This window comes from Lissotriton helveticus, chromosome 1_2 (assembly GCF_964261635.1).
Source record: "Lissotriton helveticus chromosome 1_2, aLisHel1.1, whole genome shotgun sequence".
Lineage (NCBI taxonomy): Eukaryota > Metazoa > Chordata > Amphibia > Caudata > Salamandridae > Lissotriton > Lissotriton helveticus.
The window spans coordinates 172,995,247-173,020,373 of NC_136058.1; the positions used below are offsets into that span (position 1 = coordinate 172,995,247).

At 45.7% G+C, this 25,127-nt stretch overlaps 1 protein-coding gene across 2 annotated transcripts in view; it reads left to right on the top strand.

Moving 5' to 3' along the window:
* Nucleotides 1–25,127, top strand: part of TUT4 (terminal uridylyl transferase 4) — a 1,200,849-nt gene that overhangs the window by 54,427 nt on the left and 1,121,295 nt on the right. For both annotated transcript variants that reach the window (XM_078670586.1, XM_078670594.1), the window contains exons 2-3: nt 151–255; nt 20,240–20,323. The gene's annotated coding sequence lies outside the window, so the exon portion shown is untranslated. The remainder of the gene's footprint in view (nt 1–150; nt 256–20,239; nt 20,324–25,127) is intronic.

Genomic DNA, 25,127 nt, shown 5'->3' on the forward strand with positions numbered 1-25,127 from the left:
AATAAATCTACAGAAATGCATGTTGCTCAAAATCATTTCTATTTCGAGTGCTCAGTAAGTAAACAAGTTAATTGTTACTGGATATTAACGATCTGAATTCAGGGAAGGGCACAATCCGTTCTCAAGTATAACATTGTATTTTGCCTCCAGGTGAACCCATGTGAGGAGGGAGATTATTCATTGGAGAAGATGATGTGGAAACCTATGCCCAGCAATCAATCCAAGAAGCGTGCTTGACCTTCTTCTTGTTAGCAGGTATGACCTAAGGGAGGACGAGTATTTGAACACTGAGTGGCGCTTGCAAATAGAAAATATTGAATTTCTTACCCTACATAGTTTGTCACGAGGATTCATTCACAGGGCACCATATACTTAATGCCTCCTTTCCCTTTAGACCATCAGTATTGTTCGGAATTACTTTGAGTTTCAAGTAAGCACTGCAAGCTAAAAAAATAAGTAATTTGTCAGTAAAACAATGCATCTTTTGTAAATGGATTCCCAAACTAGGGGTGATGATTCTGTCCGCACATTCTTTTCTCTCACTTTTTTCCAATATCGATGTGTCTTGTGTACCATATACTTTCTGTTAAAGCTTTGGCAGATCCAGTAAGTCTGATCTTTTATCTTGTGCTGCAAACCCCTTGTTTTGTGCATGGGATATTTTCCTTGTAGATCCAGAAGGTCTGATCTTTTATCTTGTGTTGCAAGCCCTTTGTTTTGTGCATTTATATTTTCCTTGTACAGGAGTTGCTTTTGCAGGTGAAGAGTGGGCATTAACATCCAAATGATGAATACATTCCCATTTGTGTACAGACTGTACCCCATCAATGACCCTATGTAGTGTTTGATATAGTGGAAGTTCAGAGCTGCACTTATAAAGTGAGATTTCTGCACAACTTACTTTAATTGAAAAAATGCCAAGTTTGCCATCTTTGTTGTGAGAGCTCAGAGTTATGAGAAATCTAGTAATTTATTTAATCTGTCGCTATCCTGTGAACCTGGAAGGTCACTTGTTATATAGTGCACATTTTCATTACACAAGGGGCCCTAACAGCCATGGCACAACGAGTGTGTGCACATATATTTGGCTTTACATTTTCAAAGCTCTAGAAAGAACTGATACGACTGATTGTCTCTGTGTACCCCCCTTATTTCGGGTTGTTTGAGGCATGCTAGTGGTCTTCAAGCTTTGTTTTCTTCATCATATTACCTTGCCATATATTCCTTATAATTATAGCATCTGAATCTTTTTCTTCTGTGATAGCATGTTTGCGCTTGGCTGGGTTGTTCACCGATGTTGAGTGTTAGAAAAGGTTCCAGCTCATCAATACATTTATCATATCTGTGTAGCTGCTGTTCAGGTGTCTTTAATTCCCACCGTTTGCCCAATGCAGTGCCTTCGAACCACTGTTTTAAAGGCTTCCCACTATATAAAAGATGTGTACGCTGTTTCTTGATTACGTGCAAAACGTCTCTAATAGTATAATGCAGGGATGTTTGCAACTAACTAGCACCCAGTGACCTCCCTTGGAGTTTCCATGTTGGAATGGCATTCCTCGGCTGCCCTATCAATAAACTCATTAACCTCGGATTATAGTGAGAAATATTTTGAACAAGATACACTGTGTGGGTTACCTGACGGTATACTCCACCCCACCACCAAACAAATTTCTGTCCAACCGTACATGTGCATCATGCATTGGCTAGTAGTAGGAGAATTCTTTGTTCTTCCCATGTTTTAATCTCCATTAACCACCAGCCAGTTTGCAAATCCCTGGGATATTTTAATGGGTTGTTAGCCAAGCATATGAGAAGTGGGCCTATTCAGCACCACAACTAACACAATTAATGTTGCCTCCTATGATCAGTGGACAATGTAGGTATCTTCTCAACCCTAAAGACAGTTAATGAAAAATGCCAACTGCTCTAGATTTGAGGGAGCGTAAATACTACCAAACATTATCTCAACATCATCCAGAGTCCCTCTAACCAGGGAATAATCTCTGTTTGAATATCCGTGCCCACACTTGGTACTCCGTATAACAAAGATCAGAGCTCCTCTTGTATAGTATGAATACTTTGTGTTGTACACCAGCCCTCTTCATTTCCACTGATGCATTAACACCTCTTGTTTGGTCAGGTTTATCTTCTGAAGAAACGCCACCTGAATCCTTCTAGGCTTCAAAAATGTAAATATGTTATACTGTTTGGAGAGCACCCCAATCCTGCTTACATTCCACATGATAAACATGTATTTGCATGGCATAGTTGTCATTTTACTCTCTCATCCAAACTCCTCTCACACACCCCACCTGTTTCTAGTGTGATACTCTTGACACCAAGTACGTTGCTTCAATTAAAACCTCATTCCATAGAGCCTTTTTGTATTAACACTTTCCTAGTCAAACCAACCATAAAAACTCCTTTCTATCTCCCCTCCCACAGAGCGAAGAAGCAACCGCCCTTCTCTCAAGTCATATAACTTGAAAAACTAATGTAGAACCTGTCCCATCCATTCCCAAACCAAGGGTATTTGGGGGAGGGAAATATGACCTTGCAGCTCCCAGCCAGCTCACACCTATGTTTTCAGCATACTGCATTTATGCCTGATGTTTATCCACAGGGGTCAAATGTTGTCATCTCCAAATCATATACCCTCCAGTCATCCAAACATTCTCACCTCTACATTCACATTGTTTATAGGTACTTATTCTTGACTCCCAAGTCACTATGCTTTCTTTTTATAAGTCCTCCTCCGTCCAAGTAGTAAGATGGGGAGCTTTAGGGCACTCAGCTTGTGTTCATTCGGCTCAGTGTCCTGCCAAATCTTGGGTACCGTCCCCTATTTTTTCTCAAAAGCAGCTGCTTCTTCCACTGCTGCTAACGTTTCCTTTGCTTTGCAGAATCTCATTGGGCACTTAAAGTCTCTGCTGGTCAATCGTTTGTGTCTTCTTTTTTTTTCTGTGATTCTGGTTTAATTTCAAGATTACCGTCTTTTCCTGCAGAATGTTTTCTGATGAACCCAAGGATGCACAGGACTGGCTTAACAGCAAAGTTTTGTCGTCCACATTACCTGTAACTTTGCTAAAAACAACATTTATTGTATTCCCACCTCCCTCATTGTTCTCTTAATTGCAATGAATGACACTTTATTGTATTGGACGGCCTCTGTGTAGTCCGGGAAAAACAACACTGTGCTCTTCTCAGCTTTGTATGGTCCAGCAGTCCTTCCCTCTGCAATTGCACATCACGATCCCTATAATGCCGTAGGCAGGCTGCCACAGGCCTCGGAAACGCCTACCACCCTCCTGGCCAGTAGTTGAATTCCTGGCTGGGACCCTATGATCGTTTCTCCATGGCAAAGAACATTGAAAGGTTGGGTTGGACCATTCCTATTAAGAGCCAGTGCTCTAAGTAAGCAACCATGCCTGCTCCTTCGATGCCCTCCAGAAGGCCCACCACCTGTATGTTATTGGGTGTACTCCTGCCTTCTGCATCTTCCCCTTTGTAATTGAGAAAGTAGACTCTCTTATTGAGTTCTGTGACCTATTGCCAAAGGCCGTCCGTTGCAGATTGCATCTTTGTCAAGGCTTCCTCTGCATGTTTCGCCCTATCTGCTAACTTGCATTGGTCATCTTGAAATATTTTTAGATCAACCATCATTTCGTCAATCTTAGTCTCCAGCATTTCCATAGAGGTTGAAATCGCTCCATTATCTTGTATAACTTAGTTTGTAGTTCCTCTTTCGTTCATTCATTATCTGGCTTGCCTGATTTAGGCCACCCTTACCAGGCTTGGGTTTTGTCGTGTAGTTCCTACCAATCTGTAGGATCTGTGCATTGTTTGGACAACATAAACTAAGGGCTTGGTGTCTAGACTAATTCCGGACAGTCCCCCCTCCCCCCTGAAATGTTGGCCTTTAGACCAGCTAGTTCACAGTGCAACCGTAAGCCCCCCTAACCTACCAGGGAGTAAATGGTATTCTGGCAACCACTGAACATGACAATCCTGTCCCCTCAGGGATGATGGAAACAGTAAAAACCTTTTCGATCAGTTACTCGTGCTCACTTATTCTCGGAGAAATATCCAGAGAATACACAGTGAGACGTTCTCAGTAATATTTATTGAAACAAAATTATTCTTGCATAAAATACTTGTGCTGTAATGATTAATAGGCAGAAGCAGTGATTACGAGCACCAAAAGCGTAAATAGTAGATCTAGTTCTCCCATGGTGCTAAAACAATGTATATATGCAGGCATATAAAACAAGGCAGTAATAGAGCGTAACCCTACTTTGCGAACCCTACCCTAAGTGTACCTAGAGTGTGTGTCGGTGTAGAGCCATAATTCCCCCCCAAGGGATGATCCAACCCCCTTACCTGATGGGATAAAAAGGACACCATTTTAGTCACGAACTGGAAACCCCTCAAGAGATATCGGACCGCAGCGCAGTGATTTCTCAGCATGCAAAGACCTTCTGTGTCAGTGGAAGTGCCCTCTCTGCTAATCTATCGGGATGCTCATCTTTTAATTTGGATTAGTGATGTTATGGAAAGGTAGATAGCACTGTTGCCCAGTGGATGAAGATAGTGATGCCATTTGTACGTATGCGAAACAAGACCTTGTTCATGATATTCAAGGTGTTGTGATAATGTTGTCCGAAGGTAGATGTGAAAACCAGTTTAGTTTCAGAGAAACTAATCCAACATGGTTGTGAATGCAAACATGTGCAAAAGCCCACAGCTAAACATGTTATTTGTGAGGAAAATTTAAGAAATGGGCTGCTTTGCTACTTGGGCCTAACTCGGTAATATAACCGTTTCACCATTGTTGTGTTGTAATGAGTTTCCCTTGGTGTCAGACTGATTCTAGACACCCCTACCGGATAAGTTAGCCTGTATACCAGCTAGCTCACAGTGCCACTAGAAACCCCTCTTACCAAGGAGAGAATAGTTATTGGCAACTATCGAACATGACAACCCTGACCGCTCAGACTCGTGGAAACAGTGCTACTTGTCGCTCAGTCACTGGTGCTCACTTTGTCTCAGAGAAATATATAGAATAAATGGTGGGCACATTTTTCAATAAGCATTTATTGAACCAGCGTCATTCTAGTGTAGAAAATAAATGTGCTGAAACAACCATTAGACAGTAACACATATAAATGATTGTAAACACTAACAGAGTAACAGGATGGTAGATTTTTACCATTGTGCTAAAACCATGAATTCAGGAATGTATATAAAATACATGACGGTTATAAATGCGTACTCCTACGATGCGACCCTAACTAGATTTACCTGAATGTACCTAGCATGTTTGTGGTTGTAAAGCCAAGAACTCCTCTAGGATACAGTCCTCCCCATTACTTGAAGTGAGAGACTGTGGGACTCCGTCTTGGTCTCGAGATGGACACCTCCCAAGGGATGTCAGACCACTGCGAGCTTGAATGTTTACGTGCAGGAGCCTCCGCGTCTCACGTCAGTTTGTCGGCTTTGAAGTACTTTTCTCCTCTGACTATCTCAGCAAGAGATGATGTATATATTCTCAAAGTGGTACCCCCTGGGGATATTCCTGCTGTATCATGTCAGACTGGGATGACGGAAGGAATGACCCTTATACATGGTTATTATGCAGGAGGTGGTAGGCCTGCTGTCCTGCCATTATTCCAAGAATCCTCATGCATAATGAATGAGGCTTAAGGTTTTCGGAGAAAACCCCATGTCATCTCTGGACATTACTGTAACTACATAAAAAGTCAGTACTAAGAACCGTTATGCAGTGTAATGGTACTGAGAATATAGGTGACAGGTTAGGTGAGCCTATATTGGGGTACCTATATGGGACCATAACATCCTGACATTTCTGTTGTGGATCTGTCTGCCATGTACATTTTCTCTCTTCCCCGTGCATGATCCTCCACTTCCATGCAGGCCTCTGCTTCTGACCGAAGGTTGGCGTATCTCCTTTGTTGCCCCTCTTCCTCCATCACTTTTCGGCAGCGGGTTTGCTTGTTGCGCCAGCCTTGCCTTCGGGTTCCTGGAGGTACATTCTTCCCCTTCCATTGCTGCAGCCTAGTCCTGGTCTTATTCTGATCAAAGCAATCTGGATTTTGGAGCCATCTTAGAGGTTAGGCTCTTTTGGCTGCCCTCTTCCTGATGTTGACAGCTCCCGTCACTTCAGAGCTACGCACTAGCACATCTCAAGTTGGGAGTCATTGGTAAGATATTTTTACAGCTCTTTATGACCCCTTTTCATTAAGGATTAGTAGAGAATGTGATCTGCTGGCAGGGAGCTGAAAGCTCCAACATATGTCATCCTCTGCATTCAGCCATGCTCCCTGCCAAAGCGGACATAGTTTATGGAGTTCTACATGGTTTATCAGCAAATATATGCAGTAGCAACTTCACTACAAGTGCTTGAAAGGGTCTCTGTATGACTTTGTATGTGTGCCCATTAAACTGTATGCTTGTCATTTAAGCCATTTCCTCATACAGTGCATTTGCAGGTTATTTATTTGCTGGGATTCAAAATTCTTACATATTAGAGTGCAGTTCTTTGTGGTTAATGTCACTGCATAATTATAACCTCATCCTGGCACATATATGGCCATCTAGCCTTATTTAGTCATACCTGCTTGTTTGGTTTGTACGGTTAATAGTGTGCTTGGCCTTGTGATCCAATCTATAGATGCCATTACAGGATCTTAGTTCTAGGATAATGTTACTGCATTTAATTGGATTGCTGAGCTGACCAGTGTTTCACTGGGGGCATGTTGGAAACTGGCTCTATATATACTACACCAAAATGAGGTATAGTGTGTATAGAGTCCAGGTGACCCCAGAGGTAGGTAGAGGTTAAAGTTAGATAGAACCTTACTCTCTATTTGTGGTAGAGTGGTCGAGCAGTAAGGCAGTATCAGAGGACAGTGTTAAGCATTTGATGTACACACTCAGTCAGCAAATGAATTCACACACTCAAGAACTGAACTCTGGGCCAATTGTTATTGTATAAAAAAAATATACGGAATATTTTTAGAACCAAGCAAGCCTGGCACAGGTAAGCATTAAATACTTTTCGGTAATAAGTTGCTGAATATAGAAAAGTTTGAAAATGCAATAGAAATTGTACTTAGTTTGATTTACAGGGGATGCAGAAGGTTGCAATACTTAGCAAATACAGTACATTGAAATGAATAGGCTTTTTTAGTAAATTACAGGTAAGTTACTTTTTACGTTAATTTTCTAACTCAGTGCTGAATACCTAGATTCAGCACTGGAACATTTCCTGCAAACAGATAAGCAAATACCTTTTGGTTATTCGTACGATTTTTAAAGAATATTTTTAGATTTCAAAACTCCACACTTAGAAATTTTTTGGAAGAAAATTGTCTGTTATCCTACGGAGGAAAAACAGGTTATTGGTTCACAGGTAAGTAATCGACTGTGGGAGTTAAGGTTCTGGGGTTAGACTCGGGGGTCCCCCAGGGTCAGTGATGCACTGTTGTTGCACCTTCAGCAGCACTAGGGCGGCCGGGTGCAGAGTGTTGAGGCCCAATGTTATCCAATGGAGGATAGGGGGCCTCCGGTTGGTGGCTGTTGGCAAGCAGGCCACTGTCAAGTCAAAGATTTGCTTTATTCGGTTAAAATTTAAAACCATCAAAGCACAGGACGATATTTCATGATGTAAATGTCACATCACAAACAAACAGTATCAATAACACATTACAAATTAACAAATACTACAAACAATGCATGAGCCAAATACTATCACATTGCACCATCCAATAAACGAACACTTGGCGTACAAATAAATAGATTAAGAAGTTTGTCACCTAGTGAGTTCTCCATTTAAAATCCAATAATTCATCAGCTAAATCGTCAACCCACAATTTTTCTGTTTAAAAAGTCACTATAGATAAAAAGGTAGAGGACAGTTACCGCTGTAGCTGTATTTTGTTTCTTCGCCTGATGGCCCCTGTGATGTAACTAGCTACCCCGAAACACACCACTGAGGTCCCAAGTGTTTGCAAGTAGGCCATAGCCGGTCTAACTTGCTCAAAGTTACAGCCCCTTAACAATGGCAAAATAAATTTCTTGCGTAAAAGGGCATAAAAGTCGCAGAAAAAAACCATATGTAAGGTATTCTGCTCAGAAAAATTGTCACAGGGGCAGGGCCCCAAAGCTCCTTCCTTGGAAAAACCTTTTGGGAATGATAATAGCCATGGGAGCATGTTCTACTTGAACCTTAATAACACAAACAGATGATATGGCTTGTTTATGTAGATCATGTACGGCTGGATTTCTCTCCCTATACTCAGCATTACAAAACTCCTGACTGAAGGTTTTACCAATTCCCCTTCTTCCCTCATTGACATTGCCCTATTCAGGAACTGAGACTTTAGGGCTTTAATGGCTGACTTGCCTAACGCACTAGGGTTCATGAACAAGTCAGGGCTGCCCAGTGAATCCATTTGGGTTTTAATATAACGGATCCACGGGATATCAAGGGCTCTATCTAAAGACATACAGTCTTGAATAATCAATTGGTTTAGATTAGGCGGGTGCTGTGCCCATATTCTCAACCAACCTAGTAATGGGGCCACAGCAATCTGATCTGAAATATAACCATCACCAAGATCCTCATGAATATTGAAAGTTGCAGCAGAAGCTGGGAGCGACAACAACTTTCGTAAAAAGACATTTTCTGCTGTTTGAATTTCGCTAACATCTGTGTAGCCCCATACCTCGCTCCCATATAACACCATTGGGACACACTTAGCGTTCTAGATTTTCATGAGTGCCTGGAGTGGTGTAGAACCTAACCGTTTTGCAAACCCTAACAGAGCCCCAGTCGCCCTGGCAAGGGTATTCTTTTTATGAGCACGCTGCGTGACCCATGACCTATCGTCAAAAAGAATCCCTAAGTATGGGAAGGCTGGGACTTTAATGAGCTCTAGCCCTTTACAACCCGTCCCCCACCTATTGACAGAGTGTGACTTTTTAAAATTGGTTATTAAATCTAGAGAGTCCATAAAATTAATAAAACAATCTAAAAGGGATTGTTACCCTCTTGCAGTTCTTGCCACTAAGACTGCATCATCTGCTTATAACAATGCAGGGATCATTTTTGAGCCAGCTCTTGGGATATCCTTACAAGATGAAATTAATGCGTCTCCCAAGTTGTTAATATAGAGAGTAAACCGCAATGGTGCAAGGATACATCCCTTCCTTACCCCTCGCTTGACTGGCCAAGCTTCTGTTAGACTCCCATTCTCATTATAACGGATCGCTGCCGTGGTATTCTCATGGATATCAGCCAGGAAAGATATCAGTGCAGGTTCCAGTCCCATACCATAGAGGGAAGCCCATAGCTTTTGCCTGTTTACAAGGTCGAAAGCAGTGGATAAATCCATAAAAGCTAGATGAATGTCCCCCTGCTTTGCGACCGTGTGCTTCCCTATGACAAGAAGTAAATTAAGGCATTGGCCCGTTGTACCCTTTCCCTGTCTGAATCCATACTGTAGGTCCGATACAACGGAATGTTTGTCCAGCCAGTCTGTAAGGCGGGCTAGTACGGCTTTTCCCATAATTTTGGCAGCAGAGTCCAAGAGTGAGATGGGCCTATAACAGGCCGGATCTTCTCTTGAGCCCTTTTTAAATATTGGGACTATAACTGCTTTACCCCAAGACATTGGGAAACCAGCTTTAGAGGCTGCGTTAAAATCTTTGACCATACACTAGAGTCAGCCCTATATAGATCAGCCAGCACCCCGTCCGTGCCTGGTGCTTTCCCCTTTGCTGTGGACACAATCGCCTCCATTACTTCTTCCTCTGTAAAATTTATTTTTGGGGCCTGATTAATTTCCCCATGAGGAGTGGGCGGCGACTGACTGGTCTCGGAATATAAGCCACTAAAGTGTTCCACCCATCTTTCTGGAAGGATGAGACGATCTATAGTTTTATTATCTGTCTCATCAAATAATGGGATATTAATCACTTTCCAAAAACGGGTGCTACTAGTCAGAACACTCGCTTGGCTGAGTTCATCCCAAGCTATCTCTTTTAGCTGGGTTTTCCTTACTTTAATTGAGCTTTTATAGGCCCTTCTGGCTTCTACAATCTTATTAGTGTCCCTAACAGACTCTTTCAACACCTCCAGGAGTGCCGTATGTGCAGTAATACAAGCTTGGTCAAACCAATTTTTAAATTTCTTAGGTCTTGGCTTACCACGCTGAGTCAGATTAACTGCTACCTGTTTTGTGATACGGTCAAAGGCGCCTAGGACTACACTTGGATCAGAGTCCGTATTTATTTAGACACAAACTCAAATCCTCAGAATTACTAGTGTACAAATTATCAAGGAAGTCAGCTGGAGTAATTACCTCCCATCTCAACCTTCGACCCTGACATTTGGCAATTATGTTAGAATTTGAAATAAGGGCCAGTGGTATCTCACTTTCAAGGGCCTTAATTTTAATGTCCATCCTAAGGGGATTGTGGTCACGCAGACCATTCTGGGGGACACAAAAAAAACCCTATTAGGTCCATCAAAGGGCATTACACTAAAATATAGTCGATAATACTACTTGTCCTATATAGGTTGGGACAGGGCACAGGGTTTCTGCTTGTGAAGGGCAGAACAAGTAATGGGCGGATAAAAGACTCTCCAGATACGTCCCGCTCTTTGTATGCTCAAAATGGGTAACCCCCTGCGGGCCTTATTCCTTCTCAATACCTTGTAGACAGTTTAGATGACAAACATGAATATTAAAATCGCCAAAAATTAAAAGATGATAGCAGGCCACTGGGTTGTGGTAGCAAAGCTCCTAGGGTTTAGGTCAGGGCAAATGGGGAAACAAAGTAGCACAAGAGGTGCACTCTCAGCAGCATTGGGGCGGCTGGGTGCAGAGTTCTGTTTCGACGTTGGGCGCCCTGTTGTTTTGTAGGGAGAACCTCCGGTTTGCAAAAGCACTGCAGACAGGGAGACGAATGACTTCTGTGTGGGACCACCACTTGGAGAGGTAAGTTGGGAAGTTAAGGGTTGGTTAGGCACCATCGGTTTGGGCACACAAGGCTGTGGGGCGTCGGATGCAGGGGTGCCTTTTGGGGTCGGATCTTCTTACCAGCACCTGGTCATGGTTAGGGGGGCATTCTGGGTTTAGACTGCAGGTGTCTGCTAGAGGCAGGTCAGAGGTCGCCGGATATCTGTTCAGGATCGCCAGGGTGACCTCCTCGTGGTGTTTTTCCACTCGAGCTCGGACCGGGTTCGGCGGGTGCAGAGTGGGCTGGATTCCTGGTCTCTGGCTGCTGCCAGAGGTTGCAGTTGAACAAATCCGGTCTTCACGGGAGAAGCAGGCTTTGGAAGTGTTGGCAGGCAGGTCCTCCGGGGTTTTTGAGGTTGCTCACTACAGGACACACCGGGATTTCGCAGGAGCAGGTTCGAGGGGAGACAGGCCGGTAGGGCTGGAGACAAGTCGGTGGGCGTCTTTCTCTTGTTAGCTGGCTGCACTGCTGTTCGGTCCTTCTTCTTTTCTTCTTGTTGTCAGGCTGGATCTGAGGAAGCAAGGTTCAGGGTGCCCCCTAAATACTAGATTTAGGGGTGTTAAAGGTCGGTAAAGGCAGGGACCAATGGGTCCCTTCCCTGGGGTGGGTACATCCCCTTATTGTGCCACCCTTCAGTGGGAGGGGGCAGGAGCCTGTTCCTGGTTGGTTGGGTCCCCCATTCTCAAGATGGCAGGGACTCAGAGTTGTGCTTCACCTCGCCTCCCCCACCTGAGGGTGGAGTTGGCCGAGGGGGGCACACCACTTTCCCTCACTTGTTTTTCCCGCCGCCTCTCCCTTCCAAAGTGGGGGGTTGAATCAGTGGGGACCACTTACTGAAAGCAGCAAATGGTCTGGGGAGGCTCAGGAAGGCGGCATGCCTTTGAAGCTTCCCCTTCGTAAACCCCGCCTGTTGGAAATGGGGGTTACCCAAGTCTCAAAGGGGGTAGCATGGCATCAAGCGGGCAGGCCAAACTTGGAGGACATGTGAAGCACTCACGCAGTACCCTCAGTCAACACACCAGGCACACTACAAAAGAGGCAGGACACCAATTTGAGTTGGAAAAAGATACGTCATTTAGTAGGGTTTCCAACCTGCAAGGCAAAAGAATGCAAAACAGTAGTGTCACACAGGGCGCCAAATGGCGCCAGAGCCAAGTGAATAAAGGGGGGAATTATTTACATAGGAAGTAGTCCATGCTGAAATAAAGAACAATTGTGATTAAATAACTGTAGTCCTGGGGCCAATCTGGCGGGGCCAACTCAGGCTCTCATCCTTAGGGGGTTGTAATTGCAAAATTCTACGTTAGCATAGAAATACATCATGCACATTAGCACCAACCCGCCCCTGTTAGGGAAAAACAACAACAGAGCATTACAGCACATACTAGTCAGGAGCACCTGTAAGAAATCAGTACGGCAGGCTCATTAATCAGGGGCATAACAGGGGCCTGGAATAACTCATCAGGCCAGCATAGGGGCACCACGGCACTAACAGTGCGCAAAAGCATACGATCACCCATCAGGTGTAAAACCACAGTATACCTAGGCCTCAATAACCTTAGTGTAGGCATAACATTTGCATAACCACATTAGCAGGGTAATCAGCAGACCATAACACTAGGCGCAGTGGCGCATCACACCTGGACAGGTAACATGAAACGCTGCGTTACCCTAGGCAACCAGCATCCTGATCAGAAATGAACATGGCAAATAACCATTGCAGGGCACAGGGGTCAACAAGCCATTAACAACCAGGCTGAGTTACCCAGCCCTTCACTCTGCAGGGCCTGACACCTAGCTAGGGGTTAACTTGTCCCTCTACCAATCCCGGGGAGGTTTCAGTAATGTCCCAGCCCAGTCTAGAGGCTTAAAAAGGAGATCAATAGGGCCAATGAAGATCAGTACAGTTTCCAGGGGGGCTAGCACAAGTCCTGGGGCGAGCACCGACCCTGTGCCCCGACCTCCACACAGTTTAATCCAAGCCCCACTCACCAGCTACTCCTGGGTTCTAGATCCGGGCTCCATCCACACTGCTGGCCCCTTTTGTCAAGGGGGGGGCGAGCAGGAGGCTCCACGCGGCCTTCTCCCGGGACTTCTGAGATAAGGGGGGGCAAGCACCGACAATGTGCCTCGAGGCCCCCCCTCTGGGACCTTGCCACCAGTCGCAGGACTCACGGCAGCACTCAGGGCTTGCAGGCTCCGTCTGGGCCCTCTCCCTGCTTTCCCCCGGAATCCTCCACAGCTCGGGGACCCGGGATTTCCCTGTGTGGGGTTCTCTTCACTGGCTCCCACAGGTCGGGAGGCGGGGCTGGTACCGGCAATGCACCCCGGCCCCTCCTCTACCATTACCGGCCCCTCGCGTGGGGCACAGACCGGCGGGGTGGCCTCCCGCTCCGGTCGCTCTTCTCAGGGCTCCCTCCTGATCACGGGGGCCCTGCAACGAAGCTTCACCCGGGCCCCTCCTTCCTCATGGGGACCCGGGGCTGCCTTAGGTCCGGGCAGGCTCTCTTTGGGGCACAGACCGGCGGGGTGGCCTCCCGCTTCGGTCGCTTAATCCTCGGGGCTCCCCCCTCGTCCACGGGGGCCCCGCTCCAGCGCTTCACCCGGGTCCCCCTCCTACCTCACGGGGACCCGGGGCTGGGATTCCGCTTCTCCTGGCCTTCCCGGCCGTCAGCCAATCCCTGCGCGGCCTTTACAGGTCACGGCCGCGCAGGCCAATCAGTGCGCGACGGGGGCGGGCCGATGACGCGGCCGGGCCCCCGTCATGTGACGGGAGAACCTGACGGCCTCAGGGCCTAGCGCGGCCCTTCCTGCACTTCGGCGGCCCTCTCCTGGTACCGGGGGCCGCCGCAACGATTTCCACAGCGGTGGGGGGGTCCCCACGATGGCGCCGGGCCGCGGCGGTGATTTCCGGTGGCAATAAGGGGTAGGCTCCCTTCTAATTAATTATTTATATAGCGACAGAAGCGCGCCTCCTCACACCACAGCGCTATTCACAGCGCACTGCTCCTTGCCCCAGTCTCCTCAGGGAACAGCGTTTTTCACCGCGCACTACTCCTCAGCAGATGGCGCTATTTACAGCGCACTGCTCTTCAGCGCTTCACCACACAGCGCTATGCAGGGCACAGTTCGAGTTCCTAGCGCTTCTCAATTATAGCGCTTGACAGGCAGTCCAGAGGCAGTCTAATAGACACAGTTCCTCGAGGGCACACTCCTCCTCAGAATAGCGCTTGACGGGCAGTACCTCACAAGGGCAACAGTTCCCTCAGGCAGCTCCTCACGACCCAGTACTCCCACAGGGTCACAGCTTCAGCAGGGGGAGTGGACAATCCTATTTCTCACCTCCTGGGCGCTTCTTCATTGTAGCGCTGGCGTAACTCCCGGTTCCCACAGTGTCAGGGACCTGGGTAGGGGCCCTCCCTTGTCAGGGGCCCATGGGGACAGCAGAGGGGGGGTCATAGGGGTGCAGGGCCCAGCTCACAGGCCCATGTGGCGGTAGCACCTCACAGCAGGTCCCCTCTCTTCCTTGTCCCAGCGCTGACTGACTCTCTGGTGACACTTCTCCCTATTTATACCCTCCTCCCAGGCAGTGCCAGGACCTTCTAGAATGTTGGCACATCTAGCCTAAACTGGTTCTAGGGGAGGGGGTGAGCACCCTGGGTGCCAGGCTTTCCCTCCAAAACTAGGGGTAGCTGGGTAATATTATCTAGACTGCTGACCTATGTCAGTCCAGTGGCAAAACCCATGGCCATGGCATCCATTTTAAAAACAATACATTTCAGTCAGGTACATTTCCAAAATGGGGGTGCAGTTTTAAAATGGGGGATTTTACAAGTGCTCACATTATGTCAGGTAATTACATTTTCACAAGGTGTCTCACACCACTCATGGCCTATACAGGTTTAATCCCATGGGGGAGACAATCTAGATGAGGGGGTCAAAAGCGAAAAATTTTGGGGGAAAAAGGCCAAGTCCAACACCGCCCATCCTATGGGAGGAGACATGGCACCTTGTCCCAGGATGTGCATTGTTTCAGGCCCCAGAGAGCAGCAAGCTCTCGGCCCAGGGGTCCAGAAACATGTCTGGTGGTGGCAGCTGAAAGCAGCCACTCAGCCTGGACACTAGTGGTGGGTTATTTTTCAGGGGGCATCTCTGGGATGCCCTCTGTGTGCATTTTCATTAAATTCCACACTGGCATCAGTGTGGGTTTAATGTGCTGAGAAGTTTAATACCAAACGTCACAGTTTTCAGTGTAGCCATTATGGTGCTGTGGAGTTTGTAATGACAAACCCCCAGCACCATATTCTCTTAATGGCAGCACTGTACTTACAATGACTAAGAATAGACTTAGACACTGTAGTGGTACAGGGTTCATGCATGCACCTGTACCCTCACTGCTGGCATAGGGCACCCATCTAGAGGGGTGACTGATCTATGCCAGACCAGTGGGTTGTAGGCATGGCATATAGGGATGTGTGCCATGTCGACTCTTTACTTTGTTCTGCACCAAAACATGCAACCTGCAAAGGGTGACACGATAAGTGCTGCAGCCCTTAGAGGTCTTCCCTGGTCACATTCCCTTGGGTACCTGTGGTGCCATTTACCAGGGGCTGACCTGTGGCCAGAGATGTCATTTGGGTTAGTGTTTGGGAAAGAACACAGGCCCTGGGAACCTGATTGTCAGGGACCCAGGGCACACCAAGAACAAGCATTGAAAATGCAAAGGTCTCGCTTTTGATTAAGTTAAAGCCATTTGCTTTGCTAATGGTATTGTATAGCAAAGCAAATGGCTTTACCTTACAAACTGACAGCTGCCAGAAGATGAGCTTTGAAGAGACCAACTGTTCTGTAGAGTTAACCTAATGTCTTTGGTTTATGTACTTTAAGTTCTACTTTGATCGGTTGTCACAGGCCCCTAAAAGGAGTGGGGCCCATAGGCCGCTGCCTACTTTTCCTATTTAGTAATTCAGAACTAGCAGCCAGGCCGTGACCCAAGGCTACAGACAGAGTTGCAGGTGCACAAAGAATTAAAGGTAAAAAAGTGACCGACAAATGTGGCAAGTAAAATGATTAGAATCTTATGGCCTAATGCCAGTTTACACAAATAAGTCATCGCTAACTAGAACTTGAAATGGTTAAACATGGGTCAACGTTTATCTTGTACACTCAGATTCCCTCCTGGTGGGACTGCGAGGGACACAATGTGAATACCCTCACTGTCGATGAGGCCATTTTATACTCGGACGGGATGCACGAGGAGGAGAGAACGTGAACTTTCTGACCGCGTACTTCCTGTTAGTGCAAGTGCACTTCCGGTGTGTGATTATTTATAACCATTGCAAACTACCAAAAATCTAGGGAAAGGTTCAGAAACGCCAATAACTGCTCCTAATCGTTTTTCGAGGTCATGTAAACTGTTAGTCTCGTGTAAATGAAGGTATTGACCTGTCTCGGAGCACTGCATCACTGCTGCAGAAGTACTGTAGAGGCCAGTGATGCATTAGGACATTCTGATGTCATTGCTTAAGTAGAGGTGGGGATGTGGTCACTTTGTTGTGCACCTATAAACCTCTGACAACAAAAAAATGGCATATGTCAAGCCTTTTTTCTGAGACCCTTTGGCACCCCTGTTTTTCAGAGGTACCTCTGAAATTAACTTGCAACCTTCAGTTTGAAAATCCAAAATCCAGCCACAGACGGGAAAACTCTTTAAAGTACGCGATTTATTCTCTTTTGTCAGATTTTTACAAAGATTTCCTCGGTGTGTGGCATCTTGCCTGTGTGGTGTCTTTTCGTGGATCTCAGGGACCAATCACTCCGCACGCTATTTTCCTGCTGCATACTTTTATCAGTGACAAATTCACACATCGTGATTTTTCTAGGTAAACTGAGTCTTCCTATCACATCTGGCTGTGGATATTTTTAATGACACACAATTAGAGGGCGGTTGTGCGGTCACATCTCGTGCCACCCGGATGTGAATGTGCAGCTGCTGCACCTCCACCTCAGACCCGCAGACGGCGCGCAGCACCTTCTGGTTTCGGAGAGGGGGCGGGGAGCACGTGCAGGCGAAGGAACAGCTTCAAGGCCTAGTGCACATCAGCTTCCTTAATTACATTCATCAGCGGTGCTGGCTGCACTAATGACAGCCTGGGCGCTCGTGTGGCCGCTTCATTTTACGCTACACCGCCCACGAGTGGCCCGTGCCACAGCTCTGCCATGCTCCCAGGATCAGACTTACTGTAAAATGAATGTCCTTATGTTTTCATTACTCGGATGGGTTTGTGACACCTCTTGAATATCGCGCACGTTTACAGTTAATGCCAAAGAAAAACTTCTTGTCCGATGGCTCTGCTCCTTCACTTTCTCCTTCATTGTTGGTTGTTTTAGGTTGGACTTAAGAAGTTAATGTGTAAGTCTTTATATATTCATTATTTAACTGTATGTTTTGTAGTTTGTCCATAAATGTTATGCAGCTATGCAAGTCCACTGTGATTAGAAGAACATACGAATGGGCCCACGCGGTTCAGGACACTCCCTCCTTTTCAGAGTAGGGTATGCCCGCGAGGCCCTCATAGATCTTGGATTCAAGCGGGACATTGTTTTGCTCTCGCAAAATCCTATTACCAGGATACGGAATGTAAATATCTAAATGCACCATTATTTCTGTAGGCACCGGACCTCCGTGTGTAAAACTGAGAGCAGATTTATGCCTAACATGTGTGCCCAATAACACCTACTTCTGTGAGGCGCACAGTAGTAACTGTGAGGTGTCTCCGGGGTTGAATCACTGATACTGCTCCAAATAAGTCTCCCACCCTGTCTACTCCGGCATCCGTCCAGGGTTGTAATCTGCGTCGTGACAGAGTCCCCTGTGGAGTCGGGAGGCCAATTAGGGGGATGTTGTCTGCATAGGGAGGGGTTCCTGCAGTGTACTTTAGTGCATTCCGCCAACATTTCAGAGCCACAAGTAGAAGGGGGTGACAATCCCTGGGAATCCGGGCCGCAGGCAGTAGGAGGGAATGGAGTTCTCCACGCGCCAGTTTGTCTGCCGTGAAGGCGATCTCGTGGAGGTTTCTGCCCACCACCCATCTCGTCAGCCATTGGAGCTGGCTAGCATAGTAGTAGCCTCGCAGGTACCCCCAGGCCCCCGTGTCTGGTGGACAGCTGTAACTTCTGGAGACTCACCCGCCGCCTCCCCGACCCCCAAATTAAATTGATTAGTAACGAGTTTAGCGTGGTGTATATGTATTGTGGGAGGAGGACCGGTAAATTCACAAAGTAGTACAGTATTCGGGGAAGAAGGACCATCTTTGAAATCGCCACCCGGCCCATTACAGAGATTACTCCCTTCCATCTCAACCAATCTGTAGAGTTGTCAGTCTTCTTCTCGCAACCACAAACAGTAGCAGAATGAGCTCTTCATACTTTAGACGTAAAAAGAGCACTTCTTTACTACATTGAAAGAGCAAAACCTTTTCGTAAAACGAAACGTTTTTTTGTTTCCTTTTCACCACCACATAAAGGCAATCCCATATCAAAGTCTGGAATTGCAAGGTGGATTGTCAAATGTATACAAATGTGCTATCACAAAGAAAAACATACACTTTCTATTCCCCCTAAAGTTCATTCCACACGCAAAATAGGGGCTTCCATGGCACTTTTAGGACACATTCCCTTAGATGATCTCTGCAAAGCAGCTACATGGGCTACACCGCACATATTCACAAAACACTACTGTGTAGATGTGCAAGCAAAACAACAAGTTAGTGTGGGCCAGGCTGTACTCAAAACACTATTTCAAACTAATGCAACAGATACTGGTGGTCGCCGCTAAAGGGACGGTACTGCTTTGCAATCTATGCATAGTGTTTGATCTGCAGCTCAGATGCCACGAATGGAAAATGCTACTTACCGGTATGCATCTGTTCTTGGCATGTAGAGCTGCAGATTCACAGATGCCCACCCCCAAGGCTACCTTTATCTGTTCCAGTGTTATCTTAGTTAGATACAACATACATGGACATCTTTCTGTTCTCACAAAACTCCATCATTTCCCTTCTTGGCGTAAAAACAATCTGAAGATGGAGTCGATGCCCATGCGCACTATTGTCCAAAGGAGAAGTCACCTATCTTGTGACTTCCAAAGATTTTTCCAAGACAATAACAAACTGCAAACATCCTGGCCCAACACCAGATGACGATCTATGCATAGTGTTTGAATCTGCAGCTCTACATGCCAAGAACAGATGCATACTGGTAAGTAGCATTTTCCTTCTAATCCTCCGGAACAAAAATATTTGGCCCTCTGGGACGTAAATGTGCTTCTCAGTCTGTTCCTCTCGTGGCCAAGGAACATATATTTGTCAAGGAATCCATTATCTGCCAAACTTGCATTCCTCCTTTGATTTCTTATAGGAGAGTGTACTATGTCAGGGCTTTAGACATCACTGGCAGAGTGTTCACTTGGGAAAGAGTCATTTTTCATGTTTTGAGACGGACTAAGACCAACTCCAAGGCATTTGCTTACCCGGCATATCCAAATGTATGAAGCTGTGATGGAATATTTCCGTCCCCATTAAGAATGACAGTCCCTTATCACCCTCACAAAGCTGCATACAGCAGTTTAATTCCCTACCATCGCTCAATTGGGAGATGGGCCATGCAAAAAACAGGCATCAACACACAGACATTTGGTGCTCATTCCACAAGGGGAGCCGTGGCATCAAAGGATTTCTCCTTGGGAGCCAGGTTAGAGGATATCCTGAACACTGCTCACTGGTCCTCAGATTCGGTGTTCGAGAATTTTTATTTTAAACCACTTCATAGCATGGCATTGTTGCTGGGGAATAAACTTTAAACTAGCATAATCCTTGCCTCCAGTCCTCACATAGAACATAATATTTCCTAGCTACTGTAAAGGAAAGTTTCAATTATATGAAGGAGCGGGTGGAGGATTATCCCTCCGGGGTCGCGGTTCGACTATATTACCCGATATAAATATGTCTTCATAATGAAAGTGAATAAATCATCTCAATTCTGTATGCTTGCTCTGCGAATAAAGTCATTTCTGAATGTTCGAATGAGGTTGTTGACGAATGCTTTGTATAACACACGAATCACTAGTTCATCCAATGAGAACTGATGACTGATATTTTGGGACATAGGCTCAATCCTTTTGCCTCTTTTACAGGAAATGATTAGAGCAAGCAGGAATAAAGGCTGACTCTGGCTTTCGTCGCACGAAGAAAGAGGAAGGAAGGAAGGACTCTGTTGGGTACTATGACGGCCTTGTGATGTCCTGATTTGTTGATACTTGTTGATCTCCAGTGTACTTGATGAGTAATGTTCATGGGACTTGTGGTTTTTTTCTGAAGTTTTACAAGGTTGTTGTTTATTATAAACCAAGAAAGAAAAAATAATTCTTACCTCCGTGCCCTAATAAAATTGAAACTTTCTTTTACGATAGCTAGGAAATTTTATATTGTGCCTGTAAATGGTGAATGTATATAGTTTATTACAGTGTCTGGTGTTTGTTGGATGGTCAATTCTGACTAGGCTGTGTGAAAAAAAAGAATGCAATTGAAATACAACTTGTTCTTCAGTGGATAGCCATTGTACTACTTTCAGTGCCACGTAGCTGTGCATTTTATTTAAATTGCTACTAAGTGAGCTGCTCCATTTGGTCAAAATAATCTTTAGAAGAAAGCAGAAAATACAGAAGAGAGATTTGACATACTCCTTTAAATAATTTATTGTTATAAATCTAGGTAGCAATAGTAAGCCAATTCCAGAAAGAGTGTTGTTTAAGATCCAGGAGCTACACTGTAAGTTTGTAAATGTGTGCAGTTTCCTTATTAGAGGGGAGGGTGGCATAAAATTGGTTGTAACTTGCAAAGATCATCCTCTCTCAATGCATTAGCCAGTTTAACTTTGACACTCGGCTCTGGGTTTGTTTTTCAGATCCAGAAAATTATTAGGTGCTGGCCTGCATTAAATTAAGGCCATTTGAGTTTTATTTATGCTTGGTATACTGCCAAATGCTGATTATATGTGTATCTATCAATACTGTTTGTCCAGATTGGATGCACTTGTTGGCCTGTTTGTTTAACTGGTGCATAATTACTTCATCACTAATTAAAGGGAATTTAGTCAAATAAATGGGTCCCGCCAAGCTATAATGACCTACAGGAAACTGAGTAGGCTTTGTCAATCCACCGAGATGGAGACCTCTATATATCAGGGCATACTGTACTCACGTACTAATAATTTTGTAGGGAGTAGGGAATGGCCTAGAGCGTCAAAACTATATTTCATTCCTAATATAGTATCTGATCACACCCCATTTTATCCAGTTTTGGTCTTTTTTTAAGGCTCACTATACTGAACCTTCTTGGGCCTTTTAAACACTCATCTTTTTAAGACCATGTATCTCTCCAAGACATAAAGAGTTATCACTGAGTTCTTTGAAACCTACTCATACAGGCCAATGGCCTCGATTGTGAGACACCTTGGCAGTCATAATCTATGGCTATACTATACACTATCCTAATATGGTAACAGAAGTACTCTAAAAAAGATGAACTGATGGTAAACTCTCAGTTAGCCATGAAAGAAAAGAGACAATAGACTGTAGTAGGAATCGGAGACCCCTCTCATACCTAACAATTTGTGCCTGTGTAATCTATGCCATACAGTCCGGCATATTGCTCAGCAATATCAGTCATCAAAATGATATGTTTAAATTCCAGGACAAAATAGACAATGCACTGGCTGCTTTAAACAACCTCCGCAACTTTGACTGTAGAGTAATAGGTCCCCGCTGTCCAGGTTCCAAGTACCAGTGTTCTTTCCATAAAAACATGTCCACAATTGGTACTTCTTTCCCCCTTTAAGTCCCTAGTAAGTGGTACCCTGGGTACCTAGGGCCTGGAGGCTGAATAGGGCCCCCTGGGGCTCCTCACTAGGGCCATGTCACTGCCCCTGCAGCTCGCATGCCCCTGTGAGGTAGAAATGACCAATTAGACATGGCACACTGCCTGTGTGCCATGCCAGCAAGCATGGCATAAGTCTTCCATCTAGCAGACCGTACCATCCCTAAGGCAGGGTGCACAATATCCCAGGTGTGAACATATCTGTATGAGCAGATATGTCCCTACAGTATTGGCGTCTATTCCTTATTATTGTAAGTGCCAGGGAAGCTATAGAGCGGTGATGCTCAAAGTACAGCCCGGGGGCATGTTGCGGCCCTCTTGACCTTTACATGTGGCCCCCTGGTGAACAGTAGCCCAAGCTGCTGTTTAGTTGCTGAGCACTAATATTCAGAAGAAAATGTTGAATAAACAAGCAAGCATTTATTAACCTTCAATTAAATTCTTGCCCATTTATTTACCATTTGTTTAGACCTCTCTACACATTCCCTGACCCATCCAGAACCCCTGGCCCCACCCTGCTGGCATCAGTGCGGCCCTCGGTGACATCACAGACCGTACTTTACGGCCCCATGGCAAATAATTGTGAGTACCCCTGCTATAGAGCGTACATGGGCTGGGAACTGGACAACCCGAGTTCCACAGCACAATGATGGCTTCACTGAACCCAGGAGTGTTTGGTACCAAACAGCTCCTTGTAATAAATCCACACTGATGCCAGTGTGAGATTTATTAAACCTTGTACTCAAAGGTGCCCCCTGAAAACCTACCAATCGGGGTGTGGGCACTGACTGGCTGTAGACAGTCTGCCACACACAGACATGTTTCTGGACCCCTTTGTGGAGATCCTCTGTTCTCTGTGTCAAGGAACAATGCACATCCTGGGCAGAGGTGTCACACCTCCTCCCCTGGATGTGCCAGTGCTTGAAATGATGCTTCAAAGACGGCAGCCTTTGTATTGCGACCTCCAGCCTCTGCTGCTAGCAACCAATGGTAGAACCCGGTTTACACCCCCACTTTAGGCTGGAAAATCAGTAGGAAAGCTCAGAAAGGCTAGGAAGTGTGCACACCTCTGCCACCTCCACCGCTTAGGTGAGGAGGTGAAGTTAAGACAAGGCGACTCCTCTAATCGGGGCTAGGAGTATGCCCCCTCCCCCGGAGGGTGGCATAATTGAGGGTGTAGTCACCCCCAGGTAAGATGTCCATTGACCCTACCGGCTACTCTCCTAAAACGTCCCTGAATTTAGTATTTAGATGGCTCCACCAGACCTGAAAACTAGATCTGCGACCACGTTGGAAGCAAGAAGACATCCCTGCTGAGAAGACTGAAGACAACGACAGCCTTGGCCCTAGCCCTGCCGGCCTGTCTCTAGCTTCTGTGAACCTGCGACTTGTTGTGCAGCCAGCGACCTCTGAAAACCCTGGGAGGACTGCTGCCTTCGAAAAATACTTCAATCTCCCATGGACAGCGTCCTGTCCAAAAGAAACCGACTCGAAAGTGCTCCGGATCCAGCTGGAACTGCGATATCTGCCCACTCTGCACCTATCCCTGACAGCCCGAGTCTGAGTGGCTCACCTGTGCAGTGAAGTCTCTCCAGCGATCCCAACCTCGTGTCCAGCATTGGCTGACCTCTCCTGATCTCCACAGCGATGCCTGCAGTGTGAAACCAGAGGCTACCCCCTGATGGCACGAGATTAACAGCTCAGAAACCTCATACTCACCTGGGCCCATAAACATTCACACTTTGAACTGGTAATCGATATATCTACCTGCCTATCAGTTTTATACACCTTAGGACTTGTACCTGTACATCATGACTTACTAATACTTGCACTAAGGCGCTAAGTCCTAATTGTGATGGATCAAAAGGAGTTAGAATAATGGGTATAGTATAACATTTACTTTCATGGAAATAACCACAGACTCTGGAAAGATTTAAACACTTTATCTATGCAATATTTTGCGAATCAGATGCCAGTGAGATTAGAGACTTTGCAAGTAAGAAAATAATTACTGAAACAAGTCTTGTAAGACTTAAAACAAATACTTTTAGACATAGGTATCTGGGAAGGGTAAGAAAAGGAAACGGTACATGGACATACCACACCGATTATATTTACCTAGAATGGTGTGAGGACCAACCCTGGCACCGGGCTGGGACAAGAAAGGGCTCCCGACTAATCAGGTGCCAACAGGACAGATCAGGTGCAAGACAGGACAGGTAACCTCCGCTAAGTGCAACATCAGCATCACACCCCTCTTTGCAGCTTCGCTCGAAATCCCTCTGGGTGACAGTCTTCTCCCTCAACAATTTCCCGATTCTTCTTTCAGAGTGCTCTACCAGCCCTCTGAGGTCTGCGGCATCCACGATCTTCTTCAGCATACGTTGGGTCAGTGACAGGTCTGTGACAAGTCAGACAATCTTAACTAACTGAACCTACTGTAGTTATATTATTTCCAGGGTATGTACCACCCCCCCAATATTGCGAATATGTGTATTCCCTTCATTTGATTGGTCAAAAAGACGAGGAGAGGTCATCACACCATACCAGTATGAGATCATTTCTATTCGATGTAATTGATCAATGTTCCCGCACATTATTTTTACTTTACCATGATTTTATTCCACCCAGCATAGTAGCTTCAATTCATATACAATGTATTAATACAGTCAGTATTTCTTCCTCTCTTGCGGTCATACGGTCAGGTTCCCAGGAACATTGCAGGTAAGACAGGCCTTTGGCTGCAGTTCAATGACCGTGCTTCAAAGTTTTCTGTGTTCATGTGCGCAGGCGCAGCCTTTCCAAAATGGAGTTTGCGACGCTCTTCATGCCTAAATACGAGCTAATAATGAAGTCAAAGAGAGACGTTAGAATATGAAAATAAATGACTGTACTGTATACCGCTTATTTCTAGTTTATAGTTACTTTGTTTTAACTATAGCATTAGTAGTTAAGCAGGACATACAAAATTTAGTTCGAACTGAAGCATGTACATTAGTATGTGAAACACGAAGTGTCCATCTTTGGCACTAGTGCGCAGCTGCAAAGAATTCCCACCAAAAGCCTAGATACGTCACACTACGTAGATGTAGCAGGCTCATGCGCAGAAAGGTTCCTGTGTTTTCGGCGGCCATTTTAAGACATCCG